The 12064-nt window shown below is 35.8% G+C and overlaps 3 non-coding genes across 3 annotated transcripts; 2 read left to right on the top strand and 1 right to left on the bottom strand.

Moving 5' to 3' along the window:
- Positions 1 to 214: 214 nt before the first annotated feature.
- On the top strand, positions 215 to 287 carry Trnan-guu (transfer RNA asparagine (anticodon GUU)). Its single transcript has one exon. It is a non-coding gene; the product is annotated as a tRNA-Asn (tRNA).
- Positions 288 to 1504: 1217 nt separating this feature from the next.
- On the bottom strand, positions 1505 to 1577 carry Trnak-cuu (transfer RNA lysine (anticodon CUU)). Its single transcript has one exon. It is a non-coding gene; the product is annotated as a tRNA-Lys (tRNA).
- A 7759-nt stretch (positions 1578 to 9336) lies between these two features.
- Trnak-cuu (transfer RNA lysine (anticodon CUU)) lies at positions 9337 to 9410 on the top strand. The gene has a single exon. It is a non-coding gene; the product is annotated as a tRNA-Lys (tRNA).
- The last annotated feature ends 2654 nt before the right edge of the window (positions 9411 to 12064 follow it).

Here is a 12064-nt window from a genome sequence, read left to right as displayed (position 1 = left end):
CAATTAAGAAAAGAAAACAGTTAAAACATAACTAGTTTATATAAATATCATTTATATACACTTATATAATATATATATATATATAATCATCTTAGTTTCTCATCATCAAAGTCTATTTGAGTGGGGCATTGAGTGAATTAAATCCTCTCTTGCAAAAACGTATTACATATTTGTCACCATACATCTCAGGAGTTTAGTTTAGTGTTGTGTACCATCCCGCCTAGCTCAGTCGGTAGAGCATGAGACTGTTAATCTCAGGGTCGTGGGTTCGAGCCCCACGTTGGGCGTTCAATTTTCTCTTTTTTCAACAACATGAAAAATCATGTTTTTCTTTAATAAAAATTGAAAAGCACAATAAAGTATTCAAAATGTGCATAGTTTAAATTACTTTATCAAACAAACTTTTTTGTTTCTAAAATGTTTCTATTAAAGAGACAGATCTAATTAAGTAGATAACATTTTTTGGAGGGGTGGGGGGCGCCGTAAGATCTAGGGCAAAATTTCCAGACGCCTCGCTTGTGGTGACACAACAAAATATCACCTGAACAAATCTATCACTCGCTTTTCTCACGTTCAATCTCGACACACGCGCGCACACACACCTCGAAAAGGAAAATGAATTATTGATTTTCTAAGACCAAATTATTTAGTTACTAATCAAGTCGCCAGTAAGTTGATCTACTGAACAGATGGAGACCAAGGGAGGGAAACAATGGAAAGAGGGAAAAATGAAATTCAAATATAATTATCTGTTGGCTTTTATTCTACTTAAACCTGTGACACAATCATATCATCTGAAGTACACACAATCATCAGGCTAGTACACTATATACAATCATCAGTCTAGTTCACTTCACACAATCATCAGTGTAGTTCAATGCATACAATCATCACTCTAGTTCATTACACACAATCATCAGTTTAGTTCATTACATACAATCATCAGTCTAGTTCATTTCACACAATCATCAGTGTAGTTCAATACACACAATCCTAAGTCTAGTTCTCTTCAAACAATCATCAGTCTAGTTGTTATACATCGTACATTTTATGTACTTTTGTGTAAGATGTTACATTTTTATTACCGTAATTACGGTAACACAGGATTCCACTTACACTGCTTTCTTTCTGACTGCACTGACTGTGCACTACTTTGACAAATGGATTTGGTTTGTGGAAAAAAAAAACACAAAAAAAAAAATAACAGTACTTAAATGAAAGCACTCAATGAACTTCAGTAGTTTGGGAGGGCAACCAATTTTCCTTAGGAGTTTGAAAAGGCCACTTCTGCTGACCATGTCAGATCAACAAAAACAATGTAAAGGGGTCTTCCTCTCTCTCTCTCTCTGTATTTCTCCTGCAGTAGTCGTAGAGGAGATATCCTGTCTATAGTGGATCTATACTATATACTATATTTAAATTAATAGTCACTGAAAAATTATACATTCCAAGTAGTGTCAATATTTCATTTAATTATTTTTTGGGGTAAGAAGAAAAAAATATTCGCCCAACGTGGGGCTCGAACCCACGACCCTGAGATTAAGAGTCTCATGCTCTACCGACTGAGCTAGCCGGGCTGGTTACCGAAAGCGAAGTAAAGTCAGTTTTGAGTTAATTATTTTATTCTAAGCTGCTTTGGATGTTAGAATATCAAACTATCATATATTTGTAAACTACCACTGACTGGCTCATTGATCACATATCTCTTAGACTGTCGTACGTATCCGCATCAAATTTCGTACACAGGTTCCTTTTACCTCCTAGGTGCTTAGTAAGAAAAGTTTTTGACAGATTCGCAGCCTGACGACAGTCTTTTCGCGAAAAACCGCAAGCTCTATTAAACCTTAAATGTCGAACGAAATATAATAAAGATTGACTTGAGAAGGTGAAGAAAAGTTATGTTAGTGCGTGTTTCCGTCGGGGATGCATAATGGAGCGGGTGTTTCCAAATCATTGTCAAAAGTCTATGTCGGAGAAATTACGTGAGCAGGTTGAAAGAAAACTAAATGGGGTTCCAGAGAGCGAAAAGAAAGAGACAGACAGATAGACAGAAAGTTTTTAGTACATAACTTCGGATAGTCTTACTAAAATTACTGAAAGCTACCTTTGCACGTGCCGGTTTAGACCATTTGTGGGGGACGATTGTGAGTTTGTGTTTCGACACAAACTCTCTTTGTAATCTTATGTAATGTTTATAATGATGTTGATGACAGTAAGACCTCTTGAAAACGTACACATTGTGCTGTGTTTGTACATATATGTGTACGTATGTGTGTGTGCATCGCCCCTTTAAATAAAACAATCTAATATTCTTTTATTGCCTCGCGCGCTCGCTAAAAGCTATACTCCCATCCTCCCCCTCTTAGCAAAGGCACACAAAGAAAATGGAACTATAAAAAAAATGTTTCGTTCACTTTCAGATTAAATTATTAAATCAAAAACGTAAACAAACAAATGAAAAGAAACGAAACAATTTCTCGAGTGTGATTTTGTATTTCTCTGTAGCTTATTGTATCCTATCTTTTACAAATTGTAATCATTGTTCTTTGAAATACACTTTTTTGTTCGAGGAATTTTTATCTCGATAATAATAATGATAATAAAAATAGAAGAAGGGGAGCCAAGAGGATGTAACGGACGAGAGAAATGAATATTAACACGGTCAGAGCGTTCCTCCGTGTAAATAAATGTGATGATAAACCTCTTCCAGGTTATAGGCAACAAATCAGGCAGGAATTCAACAAAATCTACATGCAAGGCCCTCAACATTCTTAGGACCATTCTCGTTGCCTGTCAGAGGGCAGTACTGCTGCAGACCTGCCACATCAATGAATGGTGTCTCTCTTTAGCGAAGCTCAACACTGGCAGTGCCAGAGAATGAATACTTGTTCCTTTCTAACACAATAATAATAATAATAATAATTGTAATAATAATAATTGTAATAATAATAATAATAATATCGATTTTGAAGATTAAGAATGAGTGCAGAGTTTCAATAATAACTTGAAGTTTACTATTTGAAAAAAAAAATGTAATCATTATTATCACCATCATTATTATTATTACACTATTATTACAGACAAAATGCCTGTTCTTATGATATAGCTTCATACTGACAATAGTTTCGATCTCAAGACTTGCCCTCTGCCATCACGCCCTCTGCCATCACCGGCCGCTCTGCGGGAGATTTGGGCTTAGTCGTTATAGTCTACATTTCCGAAAGAACATTCTAAAATTATAAAACAAAATAATTATTTTAAATAGAGTTTTACTACTACTGAGGAGCACCACGGAAACGCTTTAAGGACCAGCTTAGGCCTCAACTCGCCTTAGCTGACATAGATGAGAGTACCTGGTTGCATACGGCCTCAGAACGAGACATCTGGAGGTCACTCACAAAGGCCACGGGATAAATATTTGTGACCAAAAGAAAATCCGCTGCCGAGATAAATGCAGACGGCGAAAAGAAAATATAAATCGACCGCCTGCGGACGATGTTTATGCTTGCCCAAGAAAGTGGCAAAATATGTAGGTCACAGCTTGGGCCGCGTAACCACGGGAAATATTGCATTCCTCACTAATCTTCGGACTCGAAGACAAGCCTTATTATTATTATTATTACTATAATAGTCGCAGAAGTAACCCAATGGTAATTCTTTGTCCCTACCAGCATCGAGTCACAAATTGTCATAGCTCCTTAACTGTCCACTTAAGAATTGTATGAAAAGGCAGGTCTGCAATAGACACAGTTCCCTGACAGGCACTTAGAATCAGTCTTAGTCTTCAGGGCCTCGAACATGTCACTAGCATTTCGGCTGAAATATCATTGAGGTATATTATTCATGCATTCCTCTATAAGGGTAGCTTTAATTTCCTAACATAGATTGCTATAATCTCTTCTCTTCTTAAATTACACTGCTTTATAATGTTCACTTTGAGTTAGTAGTACTTCAATGTCATTTATAATTGCGAATTTTTCTTATTGGTCGTTGAAAAGTAGATCCGGTCGATTGAAAACCTACTGTTTTGTCTTAGAATACCAGGCCTATGGCGTCATAATGGGTTGGGACGGATTTACCTACAAGGAAAAAAGGCTATAGTTTGGGATCCCCCAAGAAATATTTAACACTGACATATAATATATAAACTCATAAAAGTTATCAAAGGGATCCATATCTCAAATAGCTTAAAGTCTTTTTTGTTAAGTCTAATTACGACACTGACATTAATACGTAAATCTAAGTAATAGTACTGAAACAACCCCAAAGCTATTGCGATTCTTGTCCAGTTTGTTATTTGTTATTAAGTATTATTATTATTATTATTATTATTATGACGTGCTTACGTTAAGCCTATTTACAGTAGCGTAACTTATATAATGTGCATAGCAAGATAACATGGCAATGACTTAATATTTTTTTTTTAAATCTCACTCATTTGCTCATGGGCTCGGGGAGACTTTCAAATTTAGAACCCCCCCCCCCTTTCCACTAGCTATGCCACTGCCTTTTTGCTAGCTATAGCCAGTGAAAGAAAGAAGTTTTTTTTTTTTCCAAACTAGTTTTGTTTTCTCGCTACTTTTTAGCCCATATTGAAAACAATAAAATTAAAAGACACTAACTGGTATCCGGTGAACCGTTTCAACAAACACTGACCGTACGCGAGTCGCCATAGAGGAACAAAGGGACAACTCGGGCAGAAGGCCTGGCTGAGGCCTTGGAAAAGGGAGGATCTCTCTCTAGGGTAAACGGGGCGTCTTTGAAGCAGGCGCCCATTTCTCCCTTTTCGCTTCCCCGTTTTCATTCCTTGGAAGAAAAGAGAACGACCGTTGGGGGTGGTCGTAGCGTAAAGATTGCGTCCGTTGCTGTGGCCGTTTAGACTAATTTACTGAGGCCATTCCGAGGAGCGAGTGGTTCTTGTGGAATGGTTCGCTGCTCCCTGATGGCTCCATATGTCACATCACTAGATGATTTAGAAGGCGTTGCCGCTGGGGGCACCTTCACCCCCCCCCCTGCCCAACTCCGCGCTACACCCTTTTTGATTTCTTTAACATGGCTTCTAAGTAGGGGGCGCTATACCAAACAACAACAAAAAAACGTGAAGTTCTATTGCCAAAGTTGTTTTGAGAATGGTACCCCCCCCTTTTCCCAGTATAACCTCTTTTTGATGTGAGGCTGACGTAGCGGTTTGCTTTGGATTCAGAGTCGGAAGCAGTTAGAGTTTCTAGGTGGATAGCCACAGGTGTGATGAAGAAAATGGCTTTGCAAGAAAATGGGAACTAATAAATCAGTAAGGTGTTTTTTTTTAAATCTCAAGGTAAAAACGGTTTTCTTTTCAGAAAACGGAAGTTGAGCTTGAAAGAGTTGAAAACGAGGCAGTTGGGGAGGGGTGGAGTTTGAGCTAACTAATCATATCATATAAGGATTATTCCCCTTTTTTGTGATCTTCAAGTGATGGATCTTGAAAAGTTCGAGTTCCCCCCCCCCACACACACATACACATATTTTTTCTCCTCAGCCTTATCTTGTTTTTAACTTGATGCTTACATTTTGACAAAAAAAAAAAATTAGTCAGAACAAGACAAAAATTTTAAAATAGAACAATACGTCATTCAAATCGGATCGGAAACAAAATTTGAAGGCAAGGAACCATAATAAACGATTAGGTGTCGACAGATATTTCCAGGGTCGTAGCTAGGAATTTTCAATCATTTGGGGGCCCGGGGGGGGGGCTCGACCTCTTTTGGGATCCCTGCATTTTGCGTCATATTTAATATTTAATGTTTAAAAAAAAACACTCATTTGGAGGCCCCCCTCAAGTGGGGGCCCGAGTGAATTTTAAAATTCTCCCCCTCCTCTTCCAACCTAGCTACGCCACTGCATATTTCTTGCCGCTTTCTCCGTTTCAATACTGTGATTTAACGGACATAAAATGTCTCTCTTCAGAACAGAAGATCTCGCAAAGGCAAAATGTAGATCAAAAGATGATAGATCTACTGCTCGTAAAGATAGTTTTTTTTTTTACTTTTACGCTTAAACATACAAAATATCTTCCATTCATTTCATTATTTAATGAAAATTAACCTTCAAATTTGTGTTTCAACAATATTTTTACATAAATTCGTTCGTTATAAATGTGAATAGCTTCAGCCGTGTTGACATACATTTTCATAACTCCATTCATAATACCCCGAGCATGCGCCGCGTAGTGATACAAATGAAATAAACGTCAGAGGTCATAATATCTTTCATATATTAAATGCGCATTATTGAATTAATAAACTACTTACATAATATACTTTACTTTCCAATGTATTTTAAAAGCCTATTACAACGACACATTTGGTTTAATTTTAAGTCTTTATTTTTAATTTTATTTTTTGTTTCGGATTTACTTATGCACATTTAGACTTTTTAACATCATAGTTACATCAATACACAACTACAGTGTAAACATATTTATAGCGTGTGAAAAATGAGGTCAATGTGATTTGACATGTCAAAAGGCTGAATGGAGGGATATTAAATATGTTAGCATAAAATACTTAATTAATAAGCTAATTGTTCCCTGACTCTCACTCTTAAGCCGATAGATTGACAATGTTTAGTCAAATTAAAAGTATTTTACCTAATTTAAACAAATGAATCTAATTTCCATCTAGGCATACAACTAACTAAGGCCTCTTAGCTTTAATTAGACGCCTTTATTTCGGATTTCGTTGGATGTAGGTCAACACGAGTTCAAAGTGTTTAGTCACTGACTTTCACTGAATTCCTCTCTGTTGCCTTAGAAATGGAGAAAGACGGTCGACAAATCTTGCATGGTGCCCTTACTGTCCAACAAACTAAGGGATAGGTAAAGGCAAAGGTAAAATTCATTGACTATATATAATAGGCTACTATGGCATTCATTCATATTTTATCAGACTCTAGATCTAGATCTACATACAATTTTAAATTATTTTTTTTAACAATCACATCTATACCAAATCATTGATTGCTTGAGTAAACCATCTACTTCTTGTGGGCCTAGTTACCTATATAAAATCAAAGTAACAACGTAGGCCTTTAAGCTTGAAGTATCAGAGATTACGATTAGACATAAATGTATATTTAGATCTACAATTCTACATATACCCTAGAATACTCTAGATCTAGATCTAAATATAGGCCTTATATTAATGTTTTGATTTTTTTTTTTAAATAGATGTAGGTCGATTAGCTATTTTAATATTTATGGCATTTTGACATTCACGCATTCGCTTACTTATAATAGTATTATTTCGTAACAAATATTACATAAATACACCAAACACATTCTCTATACACACTGGCCACCTTAATGCAAATCGAAATCTTAAATGTAAAATTATAAAAAAAATAAACCCCCCACACCTCTGGCTACCACATCTCTGCACGTTGGGCCATGCTTGGTAGAGGATGTCACTGAACGCTAAACACAAAGAAGCGCGTCCCAAACTCTCCACCAATGGAAACATTGCGTCGTAGACATGCGTGGCTTTTCTCCGTGACTTGTCTATTATATCTGAGCCACGGGCTGCTTAATTCATAATTCATTCATCTGGGCCCGTGGCTTAAATGTGAGGAAAACATTTCTCGGGATGAAGACATTTCTCGGGATGAAAACATTTCTCGGGATGAATTGTCCCAAAGTCAACAAAAACAAAGCGACAGACGAAACTAGACAAGGAAAGATAAGCCTGTAAGGCATAGTGATAACTGTCACAGGCATGGGAGAACACGACAGCAGAAGTTGTAGAATATTCTAGATGTAGACAGTGGTTACCCCTGAGTTGAAATGATTTATATAAGTGGAGCTTATATACGCTCTAGCGTCAGTGGACTCAATGGTAATAATGAGTTCTAGCGTCAGTGGACTCAATGGTAATAATAAGATCTAGCGTCAGTGGACTCAATGGTAATAATAAGATCTAGCGTCAGTGGACTCAATGGTAATAACAAGATCTAGCGTCAGTGGACTCAATGGTAATAACAAGATCTAGCGTCAGTGGACTCAATGGTAATAATAAGATCTAGCGTCAGTGGACTCAATGGTAATAACAAGATCTAGCGTCAGTGGACTCAATGGTAATAATGAGATCTAGCGTCAGTGGACTCAATGGTAATAATGAGATCTAGCGTCAGTGGACTCGATGGTAATAACAAGATCTAGCGTCAGTGGACTCAATGGTAATAACAAGATCTAGCGTCAGTGGACTCAATGATGAAAATAAAATCACATCTTATAGTTACGTTACTTCAATAGAGAAGAGAAAAGTTTCTCCAACGCATTTCAAGACAAGACAGTCTCCACTTTGTGTCTAGCTATTCATGCACGTTATTCAGAGACTTAAACTCTCGTTGGTTTTCCTGGCTGATTCAGGCAACCCATTCCATTCTCTAATGGCACTAGGGAAGAAGAAGCACTTATACGAACTAGTCCTAGCATATGGAATTAGAAATGTGCCTCTATCTAGCGTCAGTTGATCATTGGTGATAATAGGATTTAGCGTCGGTTGAGTTAAGGAGGTAATATGATCTAGCGTCAGTTGACGCATTGGTATTTCTAAAATTTAGCGTCAGTTGACTCATTGTTATTTCTAAAATTTAACGTCAGTTGACTCATTGCTATTTTTAAAATTTAGCGTCAGTTGACTCATTGATATTTTAAAATTTAGCGTTAGTTGACTCATTGGTATTTCTAAAATTTAGCGTTAGTTGACTCATTGGTATTTCTAAAATTTAGCGTCAGTTGACTCATTGGTATTTCTAAAATTTAGCGTCAGTTGACTCATTGGTATTTCTAAAATTTAACGTCAGTTGACTCATTGGTATTTTTAAAATTTAGCGTCAGTTGACTCATTGGTATTTCTAAAATTTAGCGTCAGTTGACTCAAAATCGCGAGGCGTGAAAAAAAATGTTTGTAAAAGGTTTCCATGTTTCGGATGTTCATTCAGAGTTGAAGATAACTTACTTCCTAGTCCAAACCTCCCGCAGGACTACGACAGTCCAGCGCGCAAACCGCACGACCAGGCAGCCATCACAAAAAAAAAACTAAAATGACTAATTGAGAGACTCCCTTGTACATAATGAAAGACATTGTTGAGGATGCAACTAACCGACCTAGATTGGAAGGATTGAAATAGAAAGAATGTAACAGTGGAACAATAAATTTTACACCTAATAATGAACATGTGTTCTTACTTTAATTGTAGAGTCAGAGTATTAGAGACATCTGTAGAAACATTCTTGTACCTGCATACTTAGAACATAAGAAATAGGTCAAAGTTAGTTTATATAATACTAAATTAACAGGCCCGGCTAGCTCAGTCGGTAGAGCATGAGACTCTTAATCTCAGGTTAGTGGGTTCGAGCCCCACGTTGGCCGAGATTTTTTTTAATGATTTAAATTCACTATTGTTATTTCCCAAAATAAATTAAGAAATCTATATCTTAATAAAAACAATATTAAGTATCTGAAAGTAACTTCTAAATCCACCCAAATGATAAGCAAACTCCATTATTTCAAAACTTACACTATCAGTATGTGCATCCTTTTAAAAAGCAATATAAATAAAATCCTATCTATGTAGGGTCTATATATCTATCTATCTATGTATCTAACTGTCTGTCTGTCTGTCTGTCTATCTATCTATCTTGAGACATATCAATACAGTTGTTTACGACACACAGACACAATAACGACACTGAAATCGTGTGTACTTCCGGAAGCAGATCTAATCTATGTTTCACCAGACAAAAGTGTTAGACAAATTTGAGTTTTTGTTTAGAAGACGGATTTGGTTTTACACTCCTGGGCTTTTTATAGAAATTGAAATCGATTCCCGGTACACAGGAAGACTTTGTTCTTTAGGGATTTTGTTTAGCAGTATCGATTTTCTTTTCTTTTTTTTTTTTTTTTCATTTGGTATATTACCACTTCCTGTAGAATTTCAATTGTTTGGACTTTCTTGTGTGTCTGTGTCTCAAAGTGAGAGGGAAAGAGAGAGAGAGAGAGAGAGAGAGAGAGAGAGGCTGGGAGGAAAACAGAGAGAGAGAGAGAGAGGCTGGGTGTAAGAAGAGAGCTTATTATAAATAGATGAAAAAAATAATAAATCATCCTTCTCTTTTTTTTTCTTTCTAAAAGTTGTGTGACCATTCTCAATGGACCCAAAAAGAAATGAAAGCTAAGTACTAGATTTCATATGCTAATTAGTTGTTCTTTTTTTTTCCCGGAAGATGTTGGTTGGTGTAATGTCCCTTTGGTGATCTCATTAACATATTGACAAGAGGACTAACTCCAGTCTCTGGAGTGATCTTTCCACGAATACTTGACAAGATAGTCTCCACTTTGACACATCGACATCTGGGCTACTGAAAGTGTTTGTATGATCTGTCTAAAATGGTTTGAAAGTTAATATATTCAAAAAACATTCTACCTAAAATAAAACTGTATAGAATACAGATACACTCTAATTCTGTAAACACAGAAGTGAATGCAAACATGCATAGGACATACATATTCCTGTACTAGTTCAATGTTCTAAATAAGCAAATAGGTCATGGGTCTTATTTGATTTGGAAATATTATTATTCTAATTTTAAATCACTTAAAAATAAGATCAAGAATCTAAAATCCAATATTCGGAACAAATATGGCCAAAGGGAGTACTTAAACATTTCATCGGGAAGGAATACTAGGACCCCATGCTTGCATCGCGGTGATGGGGGGGGGGGGTGAACGTGTGGCCCCCATGAGATGGCAAGGTAAGAAAAGTGTACATTCATCTTTAAGTTATGCTTACACCAGGAAATGGGGTTCCCCTTTCAGGCCTTGCAATCTATAGGGTAGATGATGTTAAGGTCATCTGCTTCTTTGGCCAACTGTTAACGAGCAGGGTGCATAAACGTGAATATCGTGAGTTCGACCATCGTACTGCGATCAGGTCCAGTCCGATTTTCTGAGATCCAATCATAACCCATCCGATTCGATCGGATTCAATATTATTTGAACAGAATGTAGGAATCGATTTTCAAACAAGCAAAATAGAAAAAAAAAATCTTTTTGTATATAAAACAAAACAAAACAAAACAAAGCTTATCTTAAGAGTAAGAGCTCCATCCTTAAAACTATAACCGCCAATAAAGTACAAGCTATTTCTCTTATTCGATATCAAATAAAATAATTAATTACCAATAATTAACTAACAAATTGAGCATTTTTTGTTTATTGTTTCATGTTTTGTTAGGTCCAATAAATATTTGTTTAAAGTAATAACGTGATCGTAGAATGCGTGAGGGAGAAATAGAGTTGGCAATTTATTTAAGGGGACTAAACCCAACAAATTTAGCCATATCTGTGAATACTGAAGTATTAGTTTCCCTTATTGCTATTAAACAAAATAATGAATTATCAGTAATTAATTGTCTAATTGGTTACTTCTTTTGTTGTTGTTGTTGTTTCAGGTCTTGTCTATGCCAATAAATAATTGTGCAAAGTTTCAGCTTGATCCGAGAATGGGTGTGGGAGAAATAACGTGTACACACTTTTTACCTGACAGACAGTTAATATAAGCTTTGTAAAAATAGATATTAATTGTTAACAAAATATGTTTATAAATTTTAAATATTAAATCCTAAAGCTAATATATCTTTACAATTTACGACCTAAGCCTTTTACTCTAGACTCCGCGCATTTCATTCTTATATATACATATATATATATATATATATAATATATATATATATATATATATATATATATATATATATATATTGTATTTATCAATTCTCAAAACTTTAAAGCTCTGAAAACTCTAATTCATAAACTAGTATACAGTACTTTTACCAAATAGTCTAAAAGTTCATAAGCAGTTTGGAATCGCTCCAGAATTTATAATCCCTGAGATCCATTATAAATTACCCAAGGGTTTAGGCGTATCATCAGCCTATCACAATATTCATAAAGAAAAATTATTTTTTTTTTAAAGTTTGAATTATATGCGTCTAGTTTCTATTATTCTCGTGGGAATAGAAAAATCT

Source organism: Biomphalaria glabrata, chromosome 8 (genome assembly GCF_947242115.1).
Source record: "Biomphalaria glabrata chromosome 8, xgBioGlab47.1, whole genome shotgun sequence".
Classification (NCBI taxonomy): Eukaryota; Metazoa; Mollusca; class Gastropoda; family Planorbidae; genus Biomphalaria; species Biomphalaria glabrata.
This window is presented reverse-complemented; position numbering and strand designations above follow the sequence as displayed.